Source organism: Quercus suber, unplaced genomic scaffold, assembly GCF_002906115.3.
Source record: "Quercus suber isolate HL8 unplaced genomic scaffold, Cork oak 2.0 scaffold_257, whole genome shotgun sequence".
Lineage (NCBI taxonomy): Eukaryota > Viridiplantae > Streptophyta > Magnoliopsida > Fagales > Fagaceae > Quercus > Quercus suber.
This window is the reverse complement of record NW_027069713.1, coordinates 395,028-410,233: the sequence shown is the minus strand read 5'-3', so window position 1 is coordinate 410,233 and position 15,206 is coordinate 395,028. Positions and strand designations below refer to the sequence as shown.

The window sequence follows — 15,206 nt, the reverse complement described above, 5'->3', positions numbered from 1 at the left end:
ATGAATGAGTTTTCAGCCCAACAAGCCCAAACAATAAATTTATAGAGAGTGGGTTAAAGGTTTAGGCGCTGGCCGTCGTTCATCAAGCATGAACTCTTTTTTATAAAAGAAAATACTTAGAGTTTCTCTACAACTGGGGGGATGCTCCTTGGCCCATGGCCGAGGAGCCCCTTTTCCTCTCCTTTCTCCCCCCTCCTTTTTTACTTTACTTGCTTTTCTTATATAGTCTTCATCTTCCTATCTCCTTCTTCCATCTGTTGATCATCCATTCGCCTCTCTTCTGGCCATCCGTCCCATCAGAGGCCTTATCGGTACTCAAGTGGTTCACTCTGATCAACGTTACCCTGCTAAGGGGTTATATCCCCATTAATGCGGCCAGAGGGGTTAGGTGAATACATTAAGGGTGAATGTGACAGCTTACTCTGGGCTTGTCCCCTCCCAAAAATTATCCTTAGTATGCCGAGGACGAAGAGGTCCTCGGCGTGGGTCAAAAAAGAGGCTTTCCCTAACTTAGCCTTGGCTGGTCAGTCTTCCTCGGCGCTGGCCTTGGGCCTATGCGATGGGCTGTGGCTGTCAGGCCCACGGGCCCCACAGCTAATTAGTAAAGTTTGAAAAAAAAAAAAAATTAAGGTTTAGCTGTTGTGTAATTTTTTTTAGAAGAGTTGTTTTGTAATTGTATGGTTTTGAAACTCAGACCATGCAAAGAACCGTAATAAGAAGAGGTTCAAGTTTTTTTAGGTTAGATTAGGGTTAAATCGAGGTTGAAGCATAATGAATTTTAATTAATTTAATAATTATTTAAAATGTAAATAAATATATTAAATTAGTAAAAATAGAAAAAATTGACTAAAAAATATATCCAAATTCAATTACATAACTTTGAAATGAATTTTCATAAAGTCAATAAAAAATAATAAAGTATAAACAAGAATAAAAAAAAAAGAAAATCATGTTTGGTAATTTTTCAAATAAAAGCATTTTTATTTAAAATAAAATTATAAATTCCACGTTTACATGTAAAGATGTAAAAGCATAATTCTTGAACACAAATAATGTATGTTTTTAGACCCCTTAAACACAAGTTGTTTAACTTAATACTAAGCCAAGTTAATTAACAAGTTCATTAATAAGATCTAGGTTAAACACATTCAAATCATATCATGTAAATAGTGTAGAAATATAAAGAACACACGATATGATAACCTAAAAAAACCAAACCAGTAAAAAACCTAGGGAGGATTTAACATAGTTATCCTCAAGGTAAAATAGATCCACTATGAAAGAATTGAAGTTTGTACAATAAGACTTAGGCAACTAATATCATATTGTTACATTGAGTAGAAAACTTACTACTGTGATCACGTGACAGCTCAGAGTCCACAGACTACTTCTTTCTTTGATCCACAGCAACCACAAGTTCTCCTACTTGTGTTTTTCTTTAAGCTCTTGAAACAACAACTGAAGAGATCACCAAGTTTTTGACATCAATCTTGATCTTGATAACCCTAAATATGTATGAAGGTAAACACCTTTAGATCTCATAGAAGATTCACACACATAGCATATCAACAACCTTTAACATGTGGTTAGGGTTTTTCTTTTTATACTTGAAGCAAAATATAAAACCCTACACGTAATATGATCTTGGATTGAGTTGGAAATTCTGCAGAAAAAACAATTTGCACAAGATTTGATCGATCGAGTCTAATTTCGATTGATTGAGCCTTGAAAATTTAGTCCAGTAAATTCTACAATCACTCGATTCCAACTTTATACATAAACACACTTTGAGCAGCCTAAATCTAGACTCTAAGTTTTGATCCTGGTTTGCCAACGCAATAAACATTGAAGTTCTAATACTTTTAGTTCCTAAAGTCTTAGAACCTAACAAATAAATTTAGCAAATAATAATTTATTAAGGGAAAAGTGATGCAATAAAGTGGAAAACCGTGTGAAAGTAACTTAAGGATCTGTTTGGATATTGGTTATTGTTGAAAACTAAAAACTAAAAACATTGTAATATAATAATTTTTAAATGTGTGAATAGTGTTGTGTGACCCATTTTTAATGTTTTTTTTTTTTTTTTGTTGAAAAAAGAGGTTTGTGGGTCCCATGAACAGTGCATGGGACCCATTAAAAAAAAAGTGCCACTAGGAAGTGCAAAACGTGCTTCCCAAATGCATACTAATTGTCTGTTTGGATACCGCTTATTGTTGAAAATTGAAAACTGAAAATACTATAGCAAAATAATTTTTAAATGTGTGAATAGTGCCGTAAGACTCAGTTTTAAAGTTATTTTTGTTGAAAAAAAGTACTTACGGGTCCCGTGAATAGTACACGGGACCTACAAAAAAAAACGTTGAGTCTGAGAAACGCAAATTAAAAAAAGGTAAACGCAACAAGCCTTACACAAACGCACCTTAAGTATAATACATCTTCAACTAAGTGCCCATTTGTTTCCACTTTCCCAGCCCAAAAAGCCTGTTTTGAAAAAAGCCAATGTCCAAAACCTGTTTGGCTAAGACCAAAATGTATCTTTTTGGAAAAAGTTGTGTTTTGGGTTTGTGAAGAGAACGTACAGGATGGAAAAGGAGCTCTGAGCTGCATTTTGGAAAAAGTCCATGCGTGTTGATCAACTATCCATTGGACTCTGTGGGTAATTACCAAATTACCCTTCAATAAATCAGAAGATGTCCTCATCTTCTTCCTTTGATACACACAAACACAAACACACCCATATAGATGCATTGAACCTGCAAGAGCACCACCACTAAAACATAGATCCCACCATCCACCTAACACTGTCCAACCATCACCACCCAACCACCACCACCATCACTCATTAAAACCACCCCCACCAAAACTTGTTAAAACAATGGAAACCCAAAATACAACGAAAATCAAACATGATCTACCCAAAATCCAAAAAAAAAAACTTAAAATTAAACCATGAACTGAAAACCCATAACCCAAACCCAAAATCAAAATACAAACTCAATGGTAGCAGAACACTTGAAATCAGATGAGAGAGATTCAACCATGCAAGCTTCAATAGAGAGTATTTCTCTAAGGTGCATTTTGGTCTGTAGCTAAAAAGTCACGGCTTCCTCTTAACTGATTCGGACCGATCTTCTTCGTCTTCTTCTTCTTTCTTCTTCGTCTTCTTCCCAAATTGCCCATTGTGTTTCAAAAGGCAGAGTTAAAGTCTGGGTACTAGGTACTTGAAGTGTGTGTACTGGTCTTTTTGAAGTGTGGGTACTGAGTACTACCAGTAATATGTGAAGGAAGTGGTAGGGAGGCTTTGTGTGGCAAGAGAAAAGGGAGAAAGGAGGAAAGAAAAAAGAGGCTATGTGTGGAATGTTCTAGAGCGTGGAGGAAGTGGTAGGGAAAAAAGAGGAAAGAAGGAAAAAAAGAAAAAAAAAGTAAGGGTACATGTGTGGAGGAGAAAAAAAGAGGGGGAAAAAAAAAAGGAAATACAGATGAAAAGAAAAAAAATTAAAATTGAGAAATGCTATCACAATATTTTTACAATACTTTCACAATAAATTTTAAGTGGTAGGTTATTATTAGCTAATATTGGTAAAAAAATAATTTTTTTAGAAAGAGAAAAAAAATAATTTTAATAGTACGTTCAAATTAATATTAGTATCAATTATCACAACATTTTCACAATACTGTACACAATAAATCTTAAGTGGTAGGTTATTATTTGCTAATATTGGTGAGAATTTTTTTTTTTTTTAAGAAAGAGAAAAAAAATAATTGTAATAGTATGTTCAAATTAAAATCAGTATTAATTATCACAATAATTTCGCAATACTTTCACAATAAATTTTAAGTGGTAGGTTATTATTAGCTAATATTGATGATAAAAATTTTTATTTTTAGAAACTTTGAAAGTTCTTTTTCAAATAAATTTTTAGAAAGTTTTATATAAAAAAAATTAGAAAGTATTTTCACAATACTTTACATATACATTAACTTTTTTGGTAATTTACCACTCAAACTACCACTTTTATAAGTACTAGCCAAACACTCAATTTTTTCAAAAGATAATTTTTAATAATTTTTACCAAATACTCAACTTTTTAAAAAACCACTTTCCATTATGCACTTTTTAAAAACTTTACTATTTAGAAAAAGTTCACTTTCAAAAAACTGAGCTAATCCCACTCTAAAGACACTTCAGCCGGTGTACTGGTCAATGTGTAGTACATTCAGCCGTGTCATCCATTAAGGTATCCCAAAGCCGAACACGTCTCCTTGAGTTACTTGAATAAAGTGAAACGCCGGCCGGGGGTAGAACGCCACTTGCCACTTGCCACTTGCCAGGTCAACTCGCTCTGTTCTTTGCTGGTTTTGTGTCCAATGCCGGTTCTAGAAATTTTTTCTAAAATCTTATTAAGAAATTTAAATTAAAAAAAATTTAATTAAAAAAAAAATTTGAATACATTGAGTTATAAAAAAAAAAAAAACACAAATACATGAAATTTTACAATTAAAAAAAAAAAAAAAAAAAAAAAAACCCTCAGAGTTGTACTCATTTTGTAGTTTTATGATGGGTCATTTTGTAACATGATGAGCATTTGTGTGAAGAAAAAAACTCTGAAATTCCATGACTGATAAAAGAAATTCTTTCCAATCTCTTTTTATAGAGAGATGGGTTTATGCGTGTTTTTATACATCCTTCATAGTTGTATTATCACGAAGCAGGTCTAATGGATTTAGATTGGTACTATCGATTCCCAAAGCATGAGTGTTTAATATGTTATTAATTTCACCTCATTGGCTTCTATCAACAAAATTACAAATAATTAGATTGTACACATGTATAGTAAAATTGGACTCTAATTTCAGATTCTAATTGAACAATTGGAATGATAATATATGATAGTAATAATAATAGGAAAATTCAAATAAAATTTTGGATTAAATTATAACAATTTGAATAAAAAATTCCAGTAGAAAGACAGGGTGGAGTGATCCATTCCAAAAAGGCAACCAAACTTGCGTAAATATAGAATAATAAATTTCTCTCCAGAAAATTTACATTGTTCATAACCTTTACTTTCACTGAAAATTTTAAAAATATAGTGACTCACATCTGCCATCCAGACATCTCCAGACGGGTCCTCTCCAATTCGCGTGAGATTCCATTGATCACTAAGTTCCTCTGCAGCCTGCAAAAAGTATCATCCATCGATCAACATCAATGTTTTCTTCATTATTATAGGTGTCAAACCTAAACAAAAAGCCAAATATAAGGATAGTGAATTTTAGGCATAATGTGCATCTAATCACATATTAGCAATTTATAACAAATGCAAAGATGCAAACTTTGTAAGTGAATAGTAAACAAAACTCAGTGTCAGAACTAAGAAGAAAGCACTTTAATCCGAAACTTAATGCAAATATAAAGATGCAAACTTTGTAAGCAATTTATAACAAAGATGCAAACTCTAGCTTTGCTATATTTTTGGAAATTATGTAATGTACCTAAACCAAGTTCTTATCACCGATATTAATCTCTTTGATTTTCACGTTTGACTGCAAAATAAAAATAAAAAATAAAAAAAAAATAAAAAACTTAATTAGCACAGTAACTCACTTGACCCTATATATAGAAGTGGTTTTAATGAGAATGAGTCCACATACATTTAGCCACATGATGCAAAATTCAATTTCAATTTCAAATTCTAGACACATGGCATAAAATTGGAACTCTAATTAGAAAGTCTACGAGGGATACCTATGCAAGCATCCTTCTATATGTCTTCTTGCAATTAATTATAGTAATAATGAGTATGTACAACAAAGCATATATAGGAAAGTCCAAATTGAGCACAAGCTGGAGCCAATTGTGCTCAATGTGACCTTATTCATAATTGCTTGAGATTCCAAATGCACGTACATACAACAAAGCATATATAGGAAAGTCCACAGAATTCAATGCATGGAAAGTCCACAGAATTCAATGCATATAGAGTAGCTAAGCTAATTACAAAACTGTTCGAGACCTTGCGTGGTGATCCCACGTAAAGGACCATTAATAACATAAATGAGTGGGTGCGGTTTCTGTCCAGTGGCCAATGCCACTGGACGCGTTAGATACGTGACACGTGTCTAGTCTTGGACATGTGTCGCGTATCCAATGCGTCCAGTGGCCAGTGCGTCCAGTGGCCACTGGCCACTGGACAAAAGCCAAGTCCTAAATGAGTTGCTTCGACTTACATTTAAAACGCAGATTTCTAGAAGGGGAGTTGTATATTGAAGGAGATGAAGGATTTTGGGTTTTGAGAAGGAGAGGTGAACCTAAATATACGCGGGTGTGAAGAGTAGGATGTTTTATTCACCAAAAAAAAAAAAAGCACAGCGTTAATTGACTGAAATTGGTGTGTACACGTAACACATAATTAGAGTTCTAATTTGGAATTGCAATTTTACACTCTCTCTGCTTCACCTATTATTATTATTATTATATATATATATATATTTCAGCTCTTTTTTTCAGCTCTTTTTTTTTTTTTTTTTTTTGACAAAAACTGCCTCTTGTTTCATTTTTTTGGTATTCCACATCCCACTTTCACAAAATTCTTCACTTTTTTTTTTTCTTAAAAAGTAATAATTTATATTTATCATAATTTGGATTGCTATATTTCTGATTACAAAGGACTTGTTTGGTAGTGTATTTTAAATAATAGTTTTCAGTGTTTAAACAATAGTACATGTATTTTCATACATTTTTCACCTATATGTATTTCCAAAAAATACAAACAGTATTACTAGAACAACATTACCAAACAGACCCAAAATTATCTAGGAGGCGTGATGAGATTTATATACAAAATTATTTCACCAAAAAAAAAATCCAAATAATAAAGAATGAAAATTATTACCTTTTAGAGGAAAAAAAAAAAAAGGGAAATTAGACTTAACTCACCTATGGTTAGGCCAATTTTGTCACTTAACCCACATATGGAGTCCTCTATTATGCAACCTTAATCAACCTTACCCTGTTCTGTTTGTAAACCTCATTTACTATATAAGTCAACTTTTACAATACTCACTTAAGACACATTTTGAGGAAATATTTTTGGAGAAGATCCTCAGACAACAGATTTGGCCAATATGCTATTGAAATCGCATTACATAATCAAAATAATGTGAAATCTGGTTTTTGGTACTAATTTCAAGCAAGGAGATACAAGTTTTCACCATCATTGTCCTCTCACACTGGTAAGTCGGTGTTCTAGGGTTTAAAACATTTTTTGAAAAAAAATTATACTGATTTTTAGCACATTTTGATGTTGCTGAGTAGGAATTAAAGATTTACCTTGCACCATGTCTTTGTCACCTGACTTTTACTTGAGTTCTAATTAGCATTTTTGTTCAAGAAATAGATGTGCACTAAGGACCTCTTTGCCACAATCTAACTTTGTGAGGAGGTTTTTTGGTTGTTGCTTTTACAATTACTAGTTGCAGACCCACACGATACATAATAATAAATAATTATTTTGTAATTGTAATATAATGTATAATTTGTTCTTTAAAATTCGTTGAACATAATTTGTTCTCCCTAAAAATTAAACAATTGTTATTTGGTCCAATCAGGTTTATTTTGGTCACATTCTATCCAATTAGGTTTACTTCAATCCACTTTGGTCCAATTTGGTACACTTAGTCAATTTCAGTCCCCTTCATTCCATTTTGAACTAATTGGACCTTAAATTGATTTTTTTTTTTTTTTTTGTAGGTTGCTTTTCATGTTTAGCTCAAAAAAAATTTCTTAATTTTTGGGTTGAAAAGTATTAAATTTTATTATATTTCATCTAAAATCTTTAGTTTTGAGTTAAAAATACAAACAACATAAAGATTATAAACTAGAAATATGAGTCCTAAAAATGTAATAAAAATGCTAAATATTCGAAAGTCTTATTCGGTCCACGTCGTCCTAATAGGTCTATTCTGTCTTCTTCGGTCCACTTTAGTTCTATTTGGTCAACATTGGTCTTATTGGGTCCAATCAGTCCAAATTGGTCCTATTTTATCCTCTTTAGTCCTATTTGGTTCACATTGGTCATATTCAGTCCACTTTGGTTCTATTTGGTTCACATTGGTCCTATTCGGTCCATTCTTTCCACTTTAGTCAACATTAGTCCTATTTGGTCCACTATGATCTTATTCAGTCCATATGTCCACTTTGGGCCTAATCTATCCATTGGCTCTTATTTGGTCCACCTTATTCCTATTCTGTTCATTCGTTCCATTTGGTCCATTTTTATGCATTTATATATAAAGAAAAGATATGTTTGGGTTGAGAGTACTTGTTCTAAATCCAATTTTATTAAAAATATATATATATAGATCTCAAACTCGATATATCTAAAATCATAAGCATAATATGTATTGTTGCTATACTTATATTAAGCCATATTAATGTAGTATTTCATTCACTTGTCTGACTAAATTTAAGTGAAAGTCTTTCAAAACCTTAAGGCTATGAATATACAAATCTAATCTTTTGGGCAGTTATTTATTTATTTTAACCTCATTACTTTTAAATGAATTGCATGAGGTTGATTATACTTTCAAGCAAAATAAATAAATATATATGTGTGTGTGTGTGTGTGTGTGTGTGTGTGTGTGTGCGCGTGCGCGTGTGTATGTATGTAAAATTTTAATTAAATATATTATTCAAATTCTTCATTTCTTAAAAGAGATTATTATGATAATCAAAACTCATAATAAACTATACTAAATATGTATAATTTATTCTCTAAATTTTATTGTAGATAATTTGTTCTCCCTAAAAATTACAAAATTTTCTAAAACTAATTTCCACCACTCTATTTTTACAAATATATAATTTTATCATTTTTTTAATATTTTTTATTGACATAATTCTTTTAAGAAATGGTCATATTCATCTAACTATTTTTATTATGCATTATATTTTCCCAATTTCTTTGGTAAAATTAAAATTTTTAAGGTTTCAAATTCTCATTCTCTTGAGGAGATTGTTGGAATTTGCAATGAATGCACCTAGTTAGCAACAATTTTAAGTGAAATGGTTATTGTAGGTGTAGTTGAAATGGTTATTGTTAGTGTAGGCGAAATGGTTATTGCATACAGACACAATTGGTCTGTTTGACACAATTGACTAATAATATTTAATACTGTAAAAGTACACAAGTTGGATGCAAAAGTACACAATTTGAATATAGCACTCACATAGGATTGACAATTAAATAAAGGTACATAATTTGGATAACAGTAAATAATATTCATCAACCTTAACAACTATATTAATGCACCATACACACACAAAATACCAACTTTAGTGCACTATCTAAGTTGTTCGGTTGAGACTCTATTGGTTTGTAAGTTACACATGTACCTAATAGGTTTTGAATCCACAACCCCAGCCTTTATCCCATTAAGTGTTAGTTGAGCTATTGGTTACTGGCAATCCCTATAGTTTAGGGTGGTTTTTTGCAATTAATTTATTTGATTAAGTTATAAATTTATACAACAATTTTAAACATAAAAATAAATAAATGTAACTCAAACTAGATGAAATAAACATAATAGTATGCCATTGGAGATGTAAATGATGTCTACTTCTTTATTCTCATATTCTTTGGAGTTATTGTAGATATGCTTCACACAATACCTTTGCTCCATAGTTGGAAATAACATCTCAATTGCAGGTATAAGTCTCTATTTCACACAGAATTCAATATAAAACAATATTAGTAATATGAATAATGAAAACACATGCATGTATTACTGAAATGAACATACAAAGTTTATACCTTTTGCCTATCACTGATAAAGACCAAATTTAGTTGCTTTGGATTCCCAATGTCATTTGAAAACTGTTGAAGGAACCAAACCCAGGAGTCCTTGTTCTCTTTTTTAAACACAGCCAAGGTAATTGGGAAAATATTATCATTTCCATTCCTAGCTATAGTAGCTAGTATTTGCCCATCATATATTCCTTTTAGGTGGCACCCATCCAATCCTATGATTGATCTATACCCTCCTAAGAAACCAACATTTTATTCATTATACCTTATATACATCCTCCTAAATTTGGGTTAGGAATTTTCATTCTCCATCTCAGTTTTCCTACTTCTCACATCATTCGACCTTATCATCTCTGCATAATCTCTTAGCTTTCTATATTGTAGTTGCTCATCCCCAGTAATCAAATCAATGGCTTTCCTCTTAGACCTATACACTTAACTCACACTTATGTCAACCTTAACTTTAGATCTCATATGGTGTTGCACACCCGTTATAGCCTAATTAGGGTTCTTGCTAAAATCCTGCATGTACTTCTTAGCAACATAAGCTGATGTCACTTGGCTATTTTGGAAGGTTCTAAGGCAGGTGCACTCAGGTATTCATGTCTTCATTTGGAAGGTCAACTCCTCATTTACTTTAGATGCATAACATCTTCATCCACACTTATTCTTGCAATAGACAAATATCTTCTCTTTCTCATTCAATTTGAACCTGATATCCACAGGTTTTCGTATAGCATATTCCCTTAATACCTCCCTAAACACCATAATGATGAATTAAATTCTCAAAGCGAGAGTAAGTCATATGATTACATTTGTATGGTTAAAAACCAACAAGTACAATCATAATGATGATCAAATTCTTAAAGCTAGAGTAAGTTATATGATTAAATTCACAATGTTAAAAATTGACGAGTACAATCATAATGAAGATTGAATTCTTAAAGCAAGAGTAAGTCATATAATTAAATCCGCAAAGTTAAAACCCGACGAGTACAATCATAATGACAATCAAATTCTCAAAGTGAGAGTAAGTCATATGATTAAACTCACAAGGTTAAAAACCAACAAGTAAAATCACCTTGACGATAAAATGCTTATCACAAGAGTAAAGCCACGTGAGTAAACACACAAGGTTAAAATCAACGAGAAAAATCACATTGATGACAAAAAATTCACAATACAAGAGTAAGTCATGTGATCAAACTCGTAAGGTTAAAACCAATGAACAAAATTATATAAACGACCCAATTCTCAAAACAAGAATTAATTCGTATGATTAAAGTCACAAGCATAAAAACTGAAAGGCATAAATGTTTCAACAAAATTTTCAGAGAAGCAGGCAAGATCAACAATATCAATAGATCAAAAGTTCTACCTAATTATCAAGATTAGCAAGAAGCATGTGATATAAATGGCATCCAAAAATAGGAGTCTTCATCAGTATTTCTATAGTCATCCAAAAGGTTGATGTAGGAATTAAGGGGCAACTAACGAGTACTAAAATTACAGACTCATCATACAACTGACGAGCATTCAATCTACAGGCTCATCAATATAGATCACAAGCATAATATCCACAGGGTAATCCAAGAGAGGACAACTATACAGTATTTATGGCGCAGTCATTAATGGTTTCATAACCGATGAGCTTTAATAGTCAAAAAGGCCAACCGTGAGCCAGTTAAGCCTCATTTAAGCTCAGACATACGTTACAAAAGACAGCCAAGAGAGCTATTAAGAGACTGTCATCAGTTACACTCATAATGAGCCTTCCAATAGCTATACTAAGGTTATGAATAAGCCACCAAGCACCAGGAGAAAGGTACACAAATTCAAACATACAGAATTGCATTCTAATTCTCTGAGAGATATTGAGAAACTTTACTGACTTTATGATCAGAGAATCATAGGCTAATGCCACTCTGGTGTCTTTCTCTCTCATCCTTGCAAGGAACGTTACCTCATCATAAGCTCCAATGAGGTCATCGACTAACGACCATTTTTGGCTTCATCAATATTGATATACATATATAACTAGTGCAATATCTAAAAATAAATTTTTTTTATGTGCTATCTAGAAATAATTAATACATGAAAATTAATGCATCTACTCTATTAATGGCACAAATCTAAGCTTATATATATATATATATATATTTATTTATTTATATATAACATCACATGTTATCAAAAAAGCAATTAGGAAATGAAAATGATTAAAAATAATATAATTAAGGATATGAACATAGTAATTTAGTGAACTCCTAAATATATATTTAATTATTTTGGCTAATTTAAGTGCACAATTATTTTTTTCAATATTGATTTCACATTATTTAAATTTTGTTCTTGCCTTAATATCAAAATGGATTGATGTTGAACTTAATATCATAAATCTTTAAATTTGTATCTCATTATTAAAAAAAAAAACAAAAAAAAAACAAAAAAACCTCAGTTGGTCTTCAAATTCATATTATATTAGTAAGTTGCCGGTGCGATGCACGGATAATTTTGTGTTATATTATGTAAGACGGTTTTGGATGATGTTGTACATATATTATAAATAAAAAGTAAACTAAATTAGAGTAAAGAAACATATACATTTTGAGATATTAAAAATTAGTTTAGTAGCTTTACTGCATATTTGTAGCCTTAAGCTTTTAAAAAAAAATCATGAAATCAAAAACAAATGCAAAAGAGTAACAATATCATGAAAATCAACTAATTTGTATTGTATTCATATATTTCATACTATGAAATGAAAGTATGCAGAACTCTCTAATCGTCTTCTACTCATCAATAGTGCAACATTAAGACATGGTGTGAGGCTAGTATAATGGAGGTGGTGACCTCTCATATTCCACTTTCTCTCTCTTTCAAATGTTTCGTTAGTCTGAGATCTTTTATTTTGGTAACAATAGTGAAATAGTATGTTTTACTTGGCAATCTACAATATTTTTGTGTCTCTTATTTTTCTCCATGATCTTATCTGGTTAGTTATTACTATTAGTCCTTACTTATTTTATTTTATTTTATTAATTTTTTAAAAATACTAAAACAACAGGTATGCTAAATGATGATCATGAACTATACAATAAAATTCTCTCGTATTTGCATATTTAGCTCACTTTTATACTATTTTGTGGTTGATTATAAGTTGTTTTTGATTTATAGGTAATAAACGCTTTACATACAAAGTGGAACCAGCCTAAAGTAAAGATCTAGCCCAAGTGTGAATTCAAGAGAAGACCAAAACCAAAGGAAGAAGAAAAAAGAAAAAAAGAAAAGAAAAAGAAGCCCAAGATTCAATCCAACGTGGATGAATGTGCAAGGAAACAAAACTCAAATCAAGCAATTCTTACATAGTCAGCGTGGTGGGCTTTAGAGTCCAAATCAGTAATTGTATTACTGTTGTGGGCCTCTTGATTTGTTCCCTAAAACATCTACCTAGGGAGTTACTTACTTTTGGGCCACGTTGGTTTTAATAATGAGCTTTTAGGTCTTAGCTGCTTGTGGGAATGTAAGTATAAATAGAGGGAAATAGGAAATATTGGGGGCAGCCAGAAGAGAGCTGAAACGCAGGCTAGAAGAAAGCTGAAACAACAGACGACAGAGGGTTGGAGCAAAAAAGAGGAAATAGGAGCAAGATATAGTGCCGCATTTGGCTTCTTGCTTTTCTCTAGCACTGTGACTTATCTCTTTCACTCTAGCTTTATTTTATTTGTCAAGTTTAATGCTTAGTATTTTGTTTTTGTGTTTTTTGTCAATTACTATGAGTAGCTAAATTTTCTATTAAGGTTGAGGATGAAACCTTGTTAAAGATTATCAGTAATATTTATGTGATTTTATTTTTCCCATAATAGTTTTCTTTAATGATTTAAATTGTTCTTGCTTCACGTTAATTGACTAAGATAGGATTCTAGATATGAGTTAAATCATGTTTTTCTCATGATTTAGGATTTATCTTAATTAATTGAATTCTTGGATTATGATTGTTTGATTTTAAAATTGGATATCTCTTAAGATTTGTTTGTTAATGGATACAATTAATGATTTGATTTTATACTTAAGAAGCGAAGAAGAAAATGCGTTTGATTTTTAAAATAAGGATTTTAATGAGAATATTTTCCATGATAGCAAGATTGATTTCTAGATTATTATGTAGTGGTTGGGAAAAATTAATGATCATAAATATATGTTGATATGACTTACAAGGTGGATTCCAAAACCTTAATTTCTTTCTCTAGATTGTTTACATCTCTTTACTACTTTATATTACGTCTTTCCTTAGTGTAATTATTTTCTTAGCTTTATTTAATTTCAAACAACCAATTTTTACTAAACTATATTAGGATGAATTTGGTTAAGATTTGATTAATTTTCCTACATTCATTCAAGTCTTTGTGGGTTCGACCTCATTCTTGTCAAACTGTACTTCAGTATGGTTCGTGCACTTGCGAGTACTTTCACAACAAGTTTTTGGCGCCAATATCGGGGACTTGGTTAGGAAAATAAATTAGGTCTTTGTTGAATTTTTTTTCTTCTACCAGTTGTAATTATTTTGTTTTAAATACAAAAAAAAAAATTATTATTTTTATTTCTTTGTGGTGTATGAGAACTTGGATACGTAATAAAGAAAATAGTCTTATTAGTTTTGATTATCCATCCACAATGGGAGAAACAAGAGATGATTCAAAAACTCTTAGAGAGTTGTTCTCACCCATAACCACCAACCCTTCATCTTGCATAGTATTAACCACAGCCACTACTGCACATTTTGAGTTGAAGCCACAGATAATTTACCTTTTTTCTACTTTTCATGGATTGGATAGAGAAAATCCTTATATGCATGTAAAGGATTTTCTTGAGATTTGTGCTACTTGTAAGTTCCAGAATTTCACCGATGACTCTGTTCGCTTGCATTTATTCCCTTTTTCCTGAAGGATAAGGCAAAAAGTATGGTTTAATTCTCTGTCACCTGGATCTGTCACTTCATGGGAACTTTTGGTCACAAAATTCCTTTCTAAATTTTTCCCAATGGCCAAGACCAATGTTTAAGAAGAGAATTTGCAGATTTTTTTCAAGATGAACAAGAGAAATTTTATGAGAGTTGGGAGAGATTTAAGGACTTAATTTTAAAGTGTCCCCACCATGATTTTGAAACATGGAGATCAGTGCAACATTTTTATAATGGTTTAACTCAGACAAACCATAACATGGTTGAGTCCATGAATGGTGGTAGTTTTTTGAGTTTGGCATACAAATGTCTTGAGGATTTATCAAAAAGTTCACAACAATGGGATTTTTCTAACCGTAGAGAGAGATCAGGCCTTGCAATTAAAAGAGAGGGGTGGGGGGGGGGAATTGCATGAAATCAGTGAAGATTTAGACATG

The 15,206-nt window shown here is 31.6% G+C and overlaps 1 long non-coding RNA gene and 1 other non-coding gene across 2 annotated transcripts; both read right to left on the bottom strand.

The window, feature by feature from the left end:
* Positions 1-1,221: 1,221 nt before the first annotated feature.
* On the bottom strand, positions 1,222-3,415 carry LOC136070740 (uncharacterized). Its single transcript, XR_010631975.1, has 2 exons — positions 2,420-3,415; positions 1,222-1,505 (listed from the first exon to the last, which is right to left on the bottom strand). It is a non-coding gene; the product is annotated as an uncharacterized LOC136070740 (long non-coding RNA).
* An 11,447-nt stretch (positions 3,416-14,862) lies between these two features.
* Positions 14,863-14,970, bottom strand: LOC112021750 (small nucleolar RNA R71). The gene has a single exon (XR_002883861.1). It is a non-coding gene; the product is annotated as a small nucleolar RNA R71 (small nucleolar RNA).
* Positions 14,971-15,206: the final 236 nt, after the last annotated feature.